This window comes from Manis pentadactyla, chromosome 9 (genome assembly GCF_030020395.1).
Source record: "Manis pentadactyla isolate mManPen7 chromosome 9, mManPen7.hap1, whole genome shotgun sequence".
Taxonomy (NCBI): Eukaryota; Metazoa; Chordata; class Mammalia; order Pholidota; family Manidae; genus Manis; species Manis pentadactyla.
The window spans coordinates 110,264,233-110,276,950 of record NC_080027.1 but is presented as its reverse complement, the minus strand read 5'-3'; the positions used below and the strand labels follow the sequence as shown (position 1 = coordinate 110,276,950).

The window sequence follows — 12,718 nt, the reverse complement described above, 5'->3', positions numbered from 1 at the left end:
TCATGGGAAAGGGGAGGGACCGTGGACTGTTGTTTTGTGAGACAACGAGGTAGCTGCTTCTAAGGAGCAAAGGGAGCAGTCTGACTTCTGTGGGGGTCTCAAGATGAGTCTTATACAATTGGACAGTTTAGCTACCTAATCACATGCAAATACGAGCTCTGGGATGAAGATACTGGCCCCAAGCCAGCAGACTTCTGAAAGTTTCATTGCTTATAATTAAGAGGGCAGGGGGAGAAAGAAAGAGAGAAAGAATGAGAGAGAAAGGCAAGAAAGAGAGAGCGAGAGAGAGAGAGAGAGAAGAAAGAAAGAAAAAAGGGAGGGAGGGAACAAAAGACAGAACTTTCCCTGCCACATCTTCGGCAAGTGTCCTTTCCAGATACAGCAAGCTCCATTCTGAGAAAGGGCTGGGCTTCTCCGCCAGTGTTTACCGAGAGCGCTGTGCTCACCAGGCAGGGACACTGGCCCTGGGCCGAATGCTCTGAGCCGCCCAGTCTGCCCAGGCACATGTCCAGTTACAGCACCCTTCCCTTTGTGTTAGGGCACATTTGATCCTTGGGTACATACCTGGAGAGCTGCAAATTCCGGGGAGGTTTAATTCTGACTTACATACAACAAAAGCCCTGGGCCAGGCACAGCCCCAGCCTTAGAGAAAGCATCTAATGAACCCAGTGGATGTCTTCTTCAGGAATGACTGGTACGTAACCTAAAATGAAGGAAGAATGAGAAACAGGTTGAAATATGGCCAGAGACCAGAGACCGACCCTGATCAACCATCACTCATCAGTCTAGGATTCCAGAAACTCCCTCTGCCCCTTCTCTTGCCTGCAGAGGAACTCCTCCCCAGCCTGAAAACATAAAGAGCAGAGCTGGAGATGGACCGAGGCTTGGTGGATTACGGCCTAGAATGGGCCCTACCAGTGGGGAGCCTAGGGCTGGGGTCCCCACCCTGTGCTCAGTTGAAGAAAAATCTTGCTCGTCCACCGGGCACACTAATAATGTGCCTCTGGCAGGGGTGAGAAGGTTCCTAGGCTGCTGGTCATTTGTGTGGCAGGTATTACATAACCGAATTATGAAACGCAATTGATGATGTGTTTGCTTAATATGCTTAGTCTTTCTAAAGAAAACACAGATATGGCTACTTTTAAATGGATTTCTATCTCCCTGCTCCCCACCGCACACAGCTAGCTTGCTGCTCTGACCCACTCTGCACATTCTTTTACAATCTATAATCAGGCTGTGAGGGCAAGCATTTCTTTAGTAGGCATATAATACAGGTAATAAAATGAAAGATGTATTCAAAACATCCTTTGCCAGAGCCCGGTAATGACTGGTTTATTTAAGATAAATTTTCTTCTGGGTGGGGGTGGGAGATACAGAGGTTTTATCACATCTTCTGGGCAAATGCTGTCAGCTTCCCAGTACCACCCCCACCCCCCAAAACCAAAAACACACAGGAAACCTTGTCACTTTGGTTGTTTACAGGCCAACCAGATACGTTTTCTGATCAGCATCTGTTAACCCTAGGACTGTTGTCAAAAGTTGCATTTTTTTGGTTTTGTTTAAGGTTATACCATAATTATAAAAAATTTGGGATAAAATTAAAAATTCCAAGTCTCTGCCCAAGGCCAACACATTTCTAAAAAACATCCAAAGTAACAATATTTCTGCCATAAGAACGCTAGCAATGTGTACGTCTCTCACCTGCCTTCTCTGATCCTTCTGACTGAATGACGTAAGTTGGCTCCATTTTATCACCCTCACCACACACCGTGGAGATGTGTCACCCGATCCCCCACTGAAGGAGGACCCAGCTGAGGGTGGGCGGTTGGCCCATAGACAGCACTTCCTGTGGGCTCCCTCAGGGCTCCCTCAGCGGCCGGGCCTCCTCCTGAGGGGGAACTGAGTGAGGAGAAGTGGAAAGGCCCAGCACTGCAGCCCAGTGCAGGGTAACTATGATGGGCAACCTGCGCCCCCCACTTGCCCACTGGGGCAGCCCGGGCTCTGTCAGACCTGCGCTGCTGTTTGATTTCTTCCCCTGCCTCTGCCTCCCATCCTTTCATGGGTGTTGGTCCCTAAAAAATATCTGCTTCCCAAACACCAGCTCAACACTTTCCAGAGAACCCAGCCCGTGAGTGTGGGTGCCAAATCCCAAGGGGTGAAATGGGGCCTTGGGACTGGACCACTCTGCCCTGGTGGCAAAGGGGCCCCAGTCACTGGTGGTAAGTGGAGCACAGGCAGACCCTGTGTGAGGTGGGGCTTCAGTTGTCAAACTTTCACTTCTGGGAACTGGCAGGTGGGGAGGGGATGTGGGTGGAGGGGAACACAGTAGCCTGTGAGATACTATGGGGTTTGCGGTGGGTGGTGGGAAGGATGATGGCGGCAGATGCTGTAACCACGCACCCTGCATGAAGATGATGAACAGCTCCTGAAGAATAACAGGCAACTGGAAGCCAGGTGCAGAAGCCAGAGTGCCTCTTCAGCCGATGCAAAGAAACTCCTGTGCCCTGCAGAGGAGGACTGGAGAAAGCCAAGGGCCAAGCTCATGACTTAAGAGGCACTGAGTTTGAAAGATAATTAAATGCCCAGCCAAGGCAGATCTGTTGTGCCAAGTTCAGAGCGCTGGTTGGAAAAACCTGGGACCCTGGTACCTTGCGTGGAGACATTTGGGTGGATTTACCCACCACAAGACACATGCCTGCCTCCCTCATGGCCTCTAGGTTTGAGCACAGTTGGAAGGGCGGCCAGCCTGATGAGGGAAACAGAGCCTATACCTCAAAGGGGCTGGAAGACTGGACAGAATATACTGGCAGGAGCCAGGGGACCAACATATAATTAAATCTGAGAGTGTTTGCCCAAGGGACCTAAAACAAATACACAGACAGGGAAGGGTTTATGGATTTGTTAGAAATCTTTGGAGATTCAAAACTTAACACCCTGGAAAGGATCCCAAGAAATAGTGTGAACTTGCTAATAGGACGACTCTCAGAACCATAAAACAAGTGGTGGTGTACAACTAAGGAAGTTGAAATGGCAAAACTGTAGTGGTGGATAGTGGGGGAAGGGATCAAAAGGCTATGGGAACGGTCATGTGGCAGTGACTGTACTAGGCAAAGCCGGATGAGCCACCAAATGCTTCTGTCCCGCAGGAGTGCTCAGAGGAAATGCACCGTTCATCAAGGCCACAGAACGTGCTAGGGGAAAGCTAAACAGCCGCTCTCCTCCATGGGCCAGGGCTGCTGGGAGTGGAAGCTGTGACAGCCATGGTTCGCTTATAGCAAGAGGGACGATGGGACCCTGAAATAATAAAGGCCAGGAGACAGCACTTAACTGCCCAAGTCAAGAGGTTGTAATTATTGAAAAGACTGGCAAGGTCAGAGTGGCAGCCAAGGAGGCCTGATCCACAGAGAACTATGGGGACAGTTAATAGGACATGGGGTTCCTAGGACACAGTAGAGGGGAAGCTGATAAGGGTATCACTGGATGACTGAGAGATGAAGCATACATGAGAGGACGGGGGGGTCATCCCAATGCTAAGTCACCCTTCCTTGCACAACCCCTAGACAGGAGCCAGTTTTCAGACCTGGAACACACCGTCTGATGAGGTGGTTGGGTCTCTAGGCAGCAACCTACAACACCATGACAAGTGAGCAGGGCCTTTCTCTAGTCCTTTCCTAAAGGATCTATGGCTATTTATTTGGGTAGCTATATACTACGCAAAGGAAAAGATCAGACATTTTGAGGACTGTAGGCTGCAGGGTCTGAACTGACAGTGCTATCCAGAGATCTGAACTCTAATCATAGCCCTCCTGGAGGGTGAATGAAGGCCAGATGTAAATGGAGTCCCAGTGAAGTTCTGCTCACAGCTGGCGCACTGGGTGTGCGGGCTCACCTGGCTGTCACTTCCATCCTGCATGTATACTTGAGATTGACATGTTTGGTCCAAGTCCCACGTTGAGTCCTTAGTTTATAAGGTAAGAGTTACAGTGGAGAAAGCCTCATGGAAGCTTCTGAAACTGCCCTTGCCAGAGATAATAAATTAAAAAGACACAGTTGCACCCCAGTGGGGGATGATAGAGATTAGTGTCATCCAGTATCAAAAAAGATTCAGGAGTGGTGGTTTCTATCTTGTTTCTATTGATTCACCAGTCTGCCCTTGCAAAACCAGATGAATCTGGGAATATAACTGTAGATTAGTGCAAATTCAGATAAATAGTAGCCAGATTGCAGTTGATTCAGATTAGGAATTTTGGCCAGAATAGGCTAATGTGGCTAATGTGGCCTCAGGCCCATTGATTGGGTGAATGCATTTTCTATCCCAGTTGAAAAAGACGATCAGAAGCAGTTTACATTTTGTCCCAGAGCTGTGTTCACTCTCCTGCCTTCTGTCTTAATAAAATCCAAAGAGAGCCAGACTCTCTAGACATTCCACAGTGTATCACAATGATCCAAGATATCGATGATATTATGTTAACCAGGTCAGATTAACACAAAAGACGGCTAGCTTGTCAGAGGCCTTGGTAAGGCACACGTGCCCCACAGGGTGGGAAACAAACCCTAGATTCAGCAGCCTGCCACATCTATATAATTTTGGGGGTCTAGTGCTAGAGTGTGCTGGGAAATGCTCTTTAAAAGAAAATACAAAAAAAAAAAAAAGGCCAGTGGATCTTTTTTGGTTCTGGAAGCAGCTTATTCCAGTCCTAGGAATGGATGGAAGGAAGGCTACCAGATTTGAGCGAGGCCCAGACCAGGCAAATGCTGTGCAGCAGGTTCAGGCTTCAGGGCAAGGATCCCTGCTGCTTGGACCATGTGATGCAGCAGACCCTACGGTGTCAGAGGCATCATGGTAAGGAAGGAAGCCATGTGGAATTTGTGGAAAGCCCTAGAAGAGTCACATGGAGCAAAGCCATGCAATTCACCACAGATGAATTATAAACTTTTAGAAAAACAACTCTGTGTATGGTTCTGGGCCCGGAGAGAAACTGAATGCCTGAATGAGTGACACCAAGTGACCATGAGTCTGCAGCTGCTCATCTTGAGCTGGATCCTGTCATATCCATCAATTCATAAGATCAGGTGGGCCCAGCAATAATTCATTGTAAAATCAAAGTGGGGCATCTGGGATTGAGCACAAGCAGGTTAGAGGGCCCAAGCAGGCTGCACAGCAGAGAGCTCAGACCCTGTGATGCCTGCCACTGTGGTCTCAGCAGCCGCCTCAGCTCATACCCATGGCTGTACGCATGGTTCTTAACCAGCTGAAGGAGAACCCATAAGCACAGCTTGCTCTGTGGATAGATACGTACTTGCGTGCAAGTTGAATCTTGATGACATGCACTATAGTCTCATTCAGGACTGGCCTTGGAAAGGAAGGGACAAGAGGCAATCCTCCTAATGAGCAGAGCTTTGAGCAGTGCACAGGGTCACCACACTGTGGAAAGAGAAGCAGTCTGAGGTGAGGATACATGTGGACTTGTATACTGGATTATATTCTCACAGGAATGATTCGTGAAGCCCTCAGGGGGACATGCGACTTCCCATGGGGTGTCTGTCTTTGTCTTGGGACTGACCTGCCTTCTCCTGGGGCCTTCACTAACCTCATAGGTTTAGGAGGCCACTCTTTCCTTTCAGGGACTTGATGGTCCAAAATGGCAGAGTACAAAGCACTGACAGAGAACCTGTCAAAACCAAACAGCTCCTGAAACTTTATCTGCAGCTTTGAGCTAGGGCCCCTTCTGGCACAGACTTCTGAGGAGCCTGAACAAGTCCATGTGGTTTTCTGTACCAGGATTAGCTAAGAATAATACAGATCTAATGTAAACATACTCAGGCATATGTGGAAAGTACACTTAAATTGGCATTGATAGCAGTCTGTTCAAGCTTGGGGAAAGGTAGAAGGAGATTCCTCAAAGCCACTTGATTGGTGTTATAACTTAAATATTTCAGATTACAATTCATCCATAGTCAGGGGAGAATGAAAAGCAGTGCTGAGATCTTCAAGAAACCGACAAGTGCCATTTCTTCATCATGGAAAGAAAGAGTGGCCTAGAGAAGTTTGCCCCTTTTCCTCTTCTGGTTTTGCAGTGACCTCAGAATCCCCAAGCCACCAGGAAAATACAGTCAAGAAGGGCCAAGGAACCAGAAGATAATGCCCTTGTGACCAAAAATTCTTATAAAATTGAACTGGCACAGAAGCATGCAAGAATAATGATGACAATCATAATAGTAACATTAAAAAAATAAAGTGAAACTGTTATCTGTGTTTTTCAATCTTTACTTTAGATAAGAAACACTTGGGGAGTTTTTAAAAACATGGGTTCTATTCCCCGAGACTCAGATTCAGTTGTTCTGGTGAGCTGGCTAGGTATCTGTTCTTTTTTAAAGATCCTGGGAGATTTAATCAGCCCTGGTGGGGAACTATTGAACTAGACCTTGACATAGTACCAGTTGATTTCTATCCCCAAATATACATTTGATGGGCCAGGTGATATAAGGGAGAGGGAAGGCGGGAAAGAACTAGCAACAGGCTCTGGGGACATCAGATAAACCAAAGCCTTATTTTAATGACAATAAAAATACTTTCTCTATATTTAGCAAAGATCCTTTGAACCTTTCAAAACACACTATTATATAAAATCCGCACTTCAAGTATTAATACCAAATTGTTTGCTAAGAACAAGTGTATAAAATATAAGGTTATTGTTTTACAGTGTCTTTGATTTGAGGTGTATAAATGGGCGAGCAAATTACCTACTGGGTGTGCCAGTCAGAAAAAAGAAGTCTACTGTTCTATTGATATTGTCCCAGAGGGTTTCTAAGACAGCCCAGGCAGTCCAGTAGAGGGCTGAGCATTAGTCCAGAAGCTAGGTGAGCTGGACCTTTGTCCCATTTCTGACATCAAGTTCGTTAGATCACGGAGATTCTTTTTCATCTGCAAAATGGAGATAATGCAGTGATTATTATAATAACTTAAAAGGTAGTTGGGAAGCTGAACAATAAAAGCACTTTATAAAGAGCTGAACATTTATATATAGTCTCACTGTCACTCACTATCATTTTTATTATTGCATTATTATCATTCCACATGCAACTTGGCCCACCGAGTCTTACTTAGTCTTGTTTTATAATAGAATATTTTGGGAAATTACACTTCTTGTTGTAATTTTCATGACTAATATCCTTATTTTTACATTGGTTAGCATCCTTATCTCAGTAGCAAACAATGAGGAAAAGTGTCAAATAGGTGACCCCAGCAAAATGGCTCTCAAAGACAAAATTATTCTAAAGGGTCTTTCTCACCCAGGGTATCCAGTAGTACCTTTCCTGCGCTATCTTTCCTCTCATACTATAATACTATAATGCCCACTTCAAGGCCCAAAAAAAAGCCACTTACTTCATCATTCATGATCCCAACAGCAGAACTGTCCTCAGAGGGCAGTTATTAGCATAGAATGAGAAAGTGAACATGAAAACACTTTGTAAACTATGAGGCACCAGACGTGTGGGCAGTGGTGATGACAGTGGTGATCACAGAGATGGTGGTGTTAATGACAGTGATGTAGACCAATTTGTCAACCTTGAATAAATAGGTAAGGACTGCATTTCTGGTCCCCACTTGTAGTAAATGTTCTAAAGGAGACAGGAAAACCTTTGGAAAAAGGGTGAGTCTTCTAGTATGAAACCTAGTCCTGATTGGCTAGGAAGTATTATCATTCTAGGCCTTCACCACATTGCTCTCAAATCTGAGAAATGCCAAACAACTTCCAGGCGGTCTTCCTTGGGTTTTCTTCCGCTGTATGCTCTTCTCTAGATAGTTCACCCAAAGCTTTGTCATGCACATCTCTTGTTTAAGCCCTTCCTCTCACACAATCTTGGTGGGTTCCTCTCTGGACCGTAGGGTGGGTATCAACATCGGTCCAAAGGTAGAGCGCAGAAAGGAAGGGGCACAGCAGTGAGGAAGGCCTGTCTACTCGTCCCCAGGAAAGTGTCATGAATTACTTGTCCTTACAAGAAATTCTGACTGCCCACTTTCTCATGGTTAAGTTCTCTGGAGAGAGCTTTGCAGAAGTTTCTGCTCTAATGTGAAGGTGGACATAGTAAAGCATTATGAACATACACACAAGTACCCCAGGTTCTCAGAGCAGGAAACCACAATACCAGTTTGGTTGGAAGATAAAAAAGATTTCATGGAGAAATAAGAGTAAGGACAAATTGAAAAAAATTAGATTAAAAACTGAACAAACAGATTTGTTAAACTTTCGAAGAAGTTCACTGTCTTTTTTTTTCCAAATAGGAGAACAAAAAAATATCATTATCCTTGTCTCAGTGCTTCATCCACATCTTTTGGATCCCTTATTCAGGAAGTTGGTTTCTTCTGCCTCTAACAGTTAGGGTCTTATCCCCACAAAGAGCCGTTCCATCTGCCTATTACTAGTTGATGCATCTTTGACCAAAACAACTGTGCATAGGACAAAACTTCAGATCTTCAGGTTCAGGGTGGGAGGTCAGAGCTTAAAGATCCATAAACCTGTCCCTCTCTCAAGCCATGAGTTGTCTCCTCGGATTAGCACAGAGCAGTGAATGGCCATGGGGGCATGTCTGTGGGGGCATCTCAGCCTTATGGAACTGGATCAGTAACACAGCTGTGCTAGGCCCTGCTCCTGGGTGTTGCAAAACATGTAGGTTGCAAGAATGTTTATAACTTGCTGGGGGACCACAGGGGTGATAATGGCCCCTCTGCCTTTATCATTATACTTGAACTTCAGTCCTTTGATGATGACTTTATCAGAGACTTTTTTTTTTGAATCCCTGGAAACTTCCCCAAACCCTATTGCATTTCATCTTGTTGGCTTCATCTTGCCCTGTGAGTTCTAGCTATTAGTGTCTGGTACTTATTTTATAGCAAACATTCTCATGCGTGTTTTTGGGGGAAGGAGTAGACATTCTTCATATTGATTCTTTTTATAGGGAGATTAGGCAGGAGTTCAGGAATGTAAATAGACAGACCCAAGAGAGTGCTTTGAGTGTTACGGGGTGTACCGAGCAGGGGATGGAGCTCAAAGAGAAATCTGGTGAAGGCTTATCCTCCCCCTAATCCCCACTGCCTCACTGCAGAATGAAATGATGGCTCCGAAGAGTCTACCTCTCATGTAGTCACCATGACCTCTTGCAGCTGCTCTGCTTTTGCATGTGAGGACAGGGCAGAGGGAGTCACCAGAAATAAGTCAGCGACAAGCTCTCACTCTCTTATGGGCACTTGTGATGGCAAATGAGAAGGGAGGTAAGGAGGTGAAGGGTGCACAGTTGGGATCGGGAGTGAGGAGGAAAGAAAGAAAACGTAGAAAGTATCTGGGGGTGTTTGAGCCCATTCACAAGAATGCAGCTAAGTATGGCGAGATGGGGGTGTCTGTGTGATCCTGAAATGGGCTCAGATGGCCACTTGTTCATTCTACACCAAAATTTCCCCATCCATATGGTGACCTTCCATAGGAAAGAGCTTTACTTTTGTTGTGTGTGTATTTTTAAATGTGTGTATATTTTTAAGTTAAAGGTCTCTGTGCTTTTTTAAAAGTGAGTTTTCAATTTCCCAGCAAAATAATATGCACCATTGCTGAGTCAGAAGGTACTGCCTGAGTGCTCCAGGGTGGACTAAATCTAGAGGCCTTATTAACACTATAATAACTGACAAAGAATGTCATGAGGTGTGGGAAGTTGGGTCCTCTTCTGAGCATCTGGAACATTCCATAACAAAACTACCTTTGTCTCAGCTTCTGAAGAGCCAGTGGATAGAGTTGGGCTGTTTCACCTTGGGCAGACTGAGGGGTGCCTGGATTTCATGAAGAAAAGTAAAAACAATATATGCATCTTCCAGTTTGCTCAGGACAAATGAAGAGTAAATGAAACAGCAGCAGAGAGGATTTTGATTAAAAGAGAAAACTTAATTGACTCCAAAAACTGTGTCTTATTGCCTTAGTGAGTGGGTCAATGTTGGGTTGAACAGGAAAAGCATCTGTCTGTGAAGGGCACAGTTAGGTGAATAGACTGAATCCACCCAGTAGCCATAACAGTCTGTTCCTATGAGGTTACACTTTTTCCTTCCTGTCCTTACTGAGCCACAGCAGAAGGAACACCTTTTTGCAGTAAATGCTAGCAGAACTCCATCCCACAGGGACTTTCCAAAGGTGTGCTTCTACCTGGAAGCCTTACCACAAGTTTCATTTGATTTAAGGCATCCTAGACTTTGGTCAAAGTAACAGGCATTGAGAAGATTCTTCCTTTCAGTAGACAGCAGAAGCCCTCAAGGCCTTGCAGCTATTTCAAGAATATCAGGAGTCCATCAAATGTCATAGGCTGGGACTTGGGAGAACTAGGTCCTCCCCTGACTATGTGGTTAACGGTCTGTGAACAGGGGCAAGGAGCTTAACTTCTTTGGGTCTCATTTCATCACCTGTGTCATGAGGGATTTTGACTAGATAATCTCTAAGAATCACATTTGTAATTCTGTTGTAGCCTGTGCTCTCTCCATGATGTCCCTGAAGGTGGTTCCAAATGGGGGCAGATGCTTTTTGCTGGCTCCCACCTCTCTGCCCTCTGTGCGATCTCTCCACCAGTTTATTTCTAGGAATCGCCAGGGGTCCCGTGTGCGTGCTGACATGCTCCCAAATGGCATCTGCCATGTGCTTCCTCTTCTGCCAAGTACTCTATGGACATTCACTGCTAGAGAAGCCACTTGAGGGTCCCTCCACACCACAGCTGCCAGTGTCCTCTATAACAGTGCTGCTGTTCCTGTCATTGTCCCCACAGCTCCACAGGCCAATGAGCAGTTAAAGCCTCAGGAGACCTCAGTATGCCTGAAGTGCCAGGTTGGCATAGAAGCAGACAGACTGTTCCTCCTTCCCACTTTCATTTAATCTCTATTGCCCTGGCATCAAAATCGTGTTTTTTACATCTCCGATTGTGAACACTGGCTGTTGCACCTTCAGTTTGCAGCTTCCCCTTCCCCGGGGCCAATGGAGAGCTCTGCTGATGCTGCCATGCCCATTCTCACTCCTGCCACATAAATCCCTTCCGAAGTGACTCTTGCCCACCTTTATGTCACACCCTCCCAGCCAGGTCTGACTCCCTGCACTAGGCACTATTTAGACTGAAGGCAGGACTTTGATACATTGTTTAAAGAAAAAAAGAAAATTCTAGGGATCTTGAGGCTATTCATCCTGAAGACTATTCATGGAAGCAGGGAAATTAAACACAGCCTCCTTGCAAGATATACCCTCCACACCTAGGCTTGGGCTTTTGTTTCCTACATAATGACAACTTACCTCTGGGAGTTGGAGAGCGGACACTCACCGCTGTGATCAGTACAATTACCCTAGTGCCGGATCAGGTATCAGGAGGAAATGAGAACAAAGCTGTATTGTCAGGAAGCCTGAGGGCTGACCCCAACACAGCAGAGCTCCAGAAAGCCATTGTGGACAGTGTTTCCTCCATACCCGCCTATGTTTGTTCAACCCAATCCTTAGGCACACTGGACTGGGGGAGGAACACTCCTGCAGTTTGGCAGAGCAGCCTGCATGCTGCTATTCCTTTAAAAAGAGAAGCATACAGAGAAAAGGAAGAATGGTGTGAGTCCATCTCAGGAGAAGCCCACTGTTCTGCCCTCAGTTTCTGCTCCCTCCCTGACATCATTTCGCAGGGCTCAAGCTCTGTCTGATGGGCCCTTGTCATCTGGAGAAAACACTGATTTGATTTAAACACACTTTGCTTTTAGGGAGCTCCTACCTGCTCACCTGCTCATTTGATTCCCTTGAGGGTAGGGAATCTCAGAGTCAAAAGAGGGGCCCAAGATGGTGAATCCAGAATCTTTAGTATGGATTTGTTGGGCTGGAAAAATTAGAAGCCAGAGTGGAATCTACCATGGACTCTGTCATTAGTAAGACCTCTAGTCACTCTGCTTCTCTTGATATCACATGGATATCTCAAAATAGATTAAAATGCCCTGCTAGAGAACACGGAGAGATTGTGGGTGTATGTTTAAATCACAGCTTCAGCATGATTGTATTTCTGTAAAATCATGATCTATCAGGCTTTCATTTTTTGTGGTATTAGTAAATCAATTTTTTTTAAAAAGTGTAGAAGACCCTGTAAAGAAATCTTGCAAAAGGAAAGTGAAGGTGAAACTAAATATGGAATGAGAAACAGGACAGAACTTCTACTAATGAGCCAATTGGCTCATAAAGATGACAGCTGGCTCCAGGGATTCATTCATTCATTCATTTGTCCATCCATTCACTCAACACATGTTCATGGAGCCCCTGCTATGAGCAAAGTGCTATGGTGTTAGGGATAGATCAGTGAACTAAACAGAAAAGGATGCTGCTCTTGGGGAGCGTGTAGCCTGCTAAGGGAGACAGGTTAACAGGACACAAATAAATTATGTAACTATAATTGTGGCAAGTGTTCGGAAGGATAAGAACAGGGTGCTAAGACATCAAATAGCAGGGGTGGTAATGGGTCAGAAAACTTCCATGAGGAAAGATGAGCCCTGGAGGATTAGCCAGATGAAGGGGAGGGGAGTTTGGGAAAGGATCTAAGCAATATATAAAAGCACAGGTGAAGGGAGAGGCAGGTGAAGAAGTGAATCTCAAAAAAATGAAACCATTTGTAAAGAGCACATGAGCACAGCTCAATGCAGAGAAGGCAAAACAAAATAAAGCCCAAGCACAGT

At 45.6% G+C, this 12,718-nt stretch overlaps 1 long non-coding RNA gene across 1 annotated transcript; it reads left to right on the top strand.

Moving 5' to 3' along the window:
• Positions 1–2,067: 2,067 nt before the first annotated feature.
• LOC118925964 (uncharacterized) lies at positions 2,068–6,176 on the top strand. The gene is made up of 3 exons (XR_005030262.2): positions 2,068–2,219; positions 5,348–5,449; positions 5,941–6,176. It is a non-coding gene; the product is annotated as an uncharacterized LOC118925964 (long non-coding RNA).
• Positions 6,177–12,718: the final 6,542 nt, after the last annotated feature.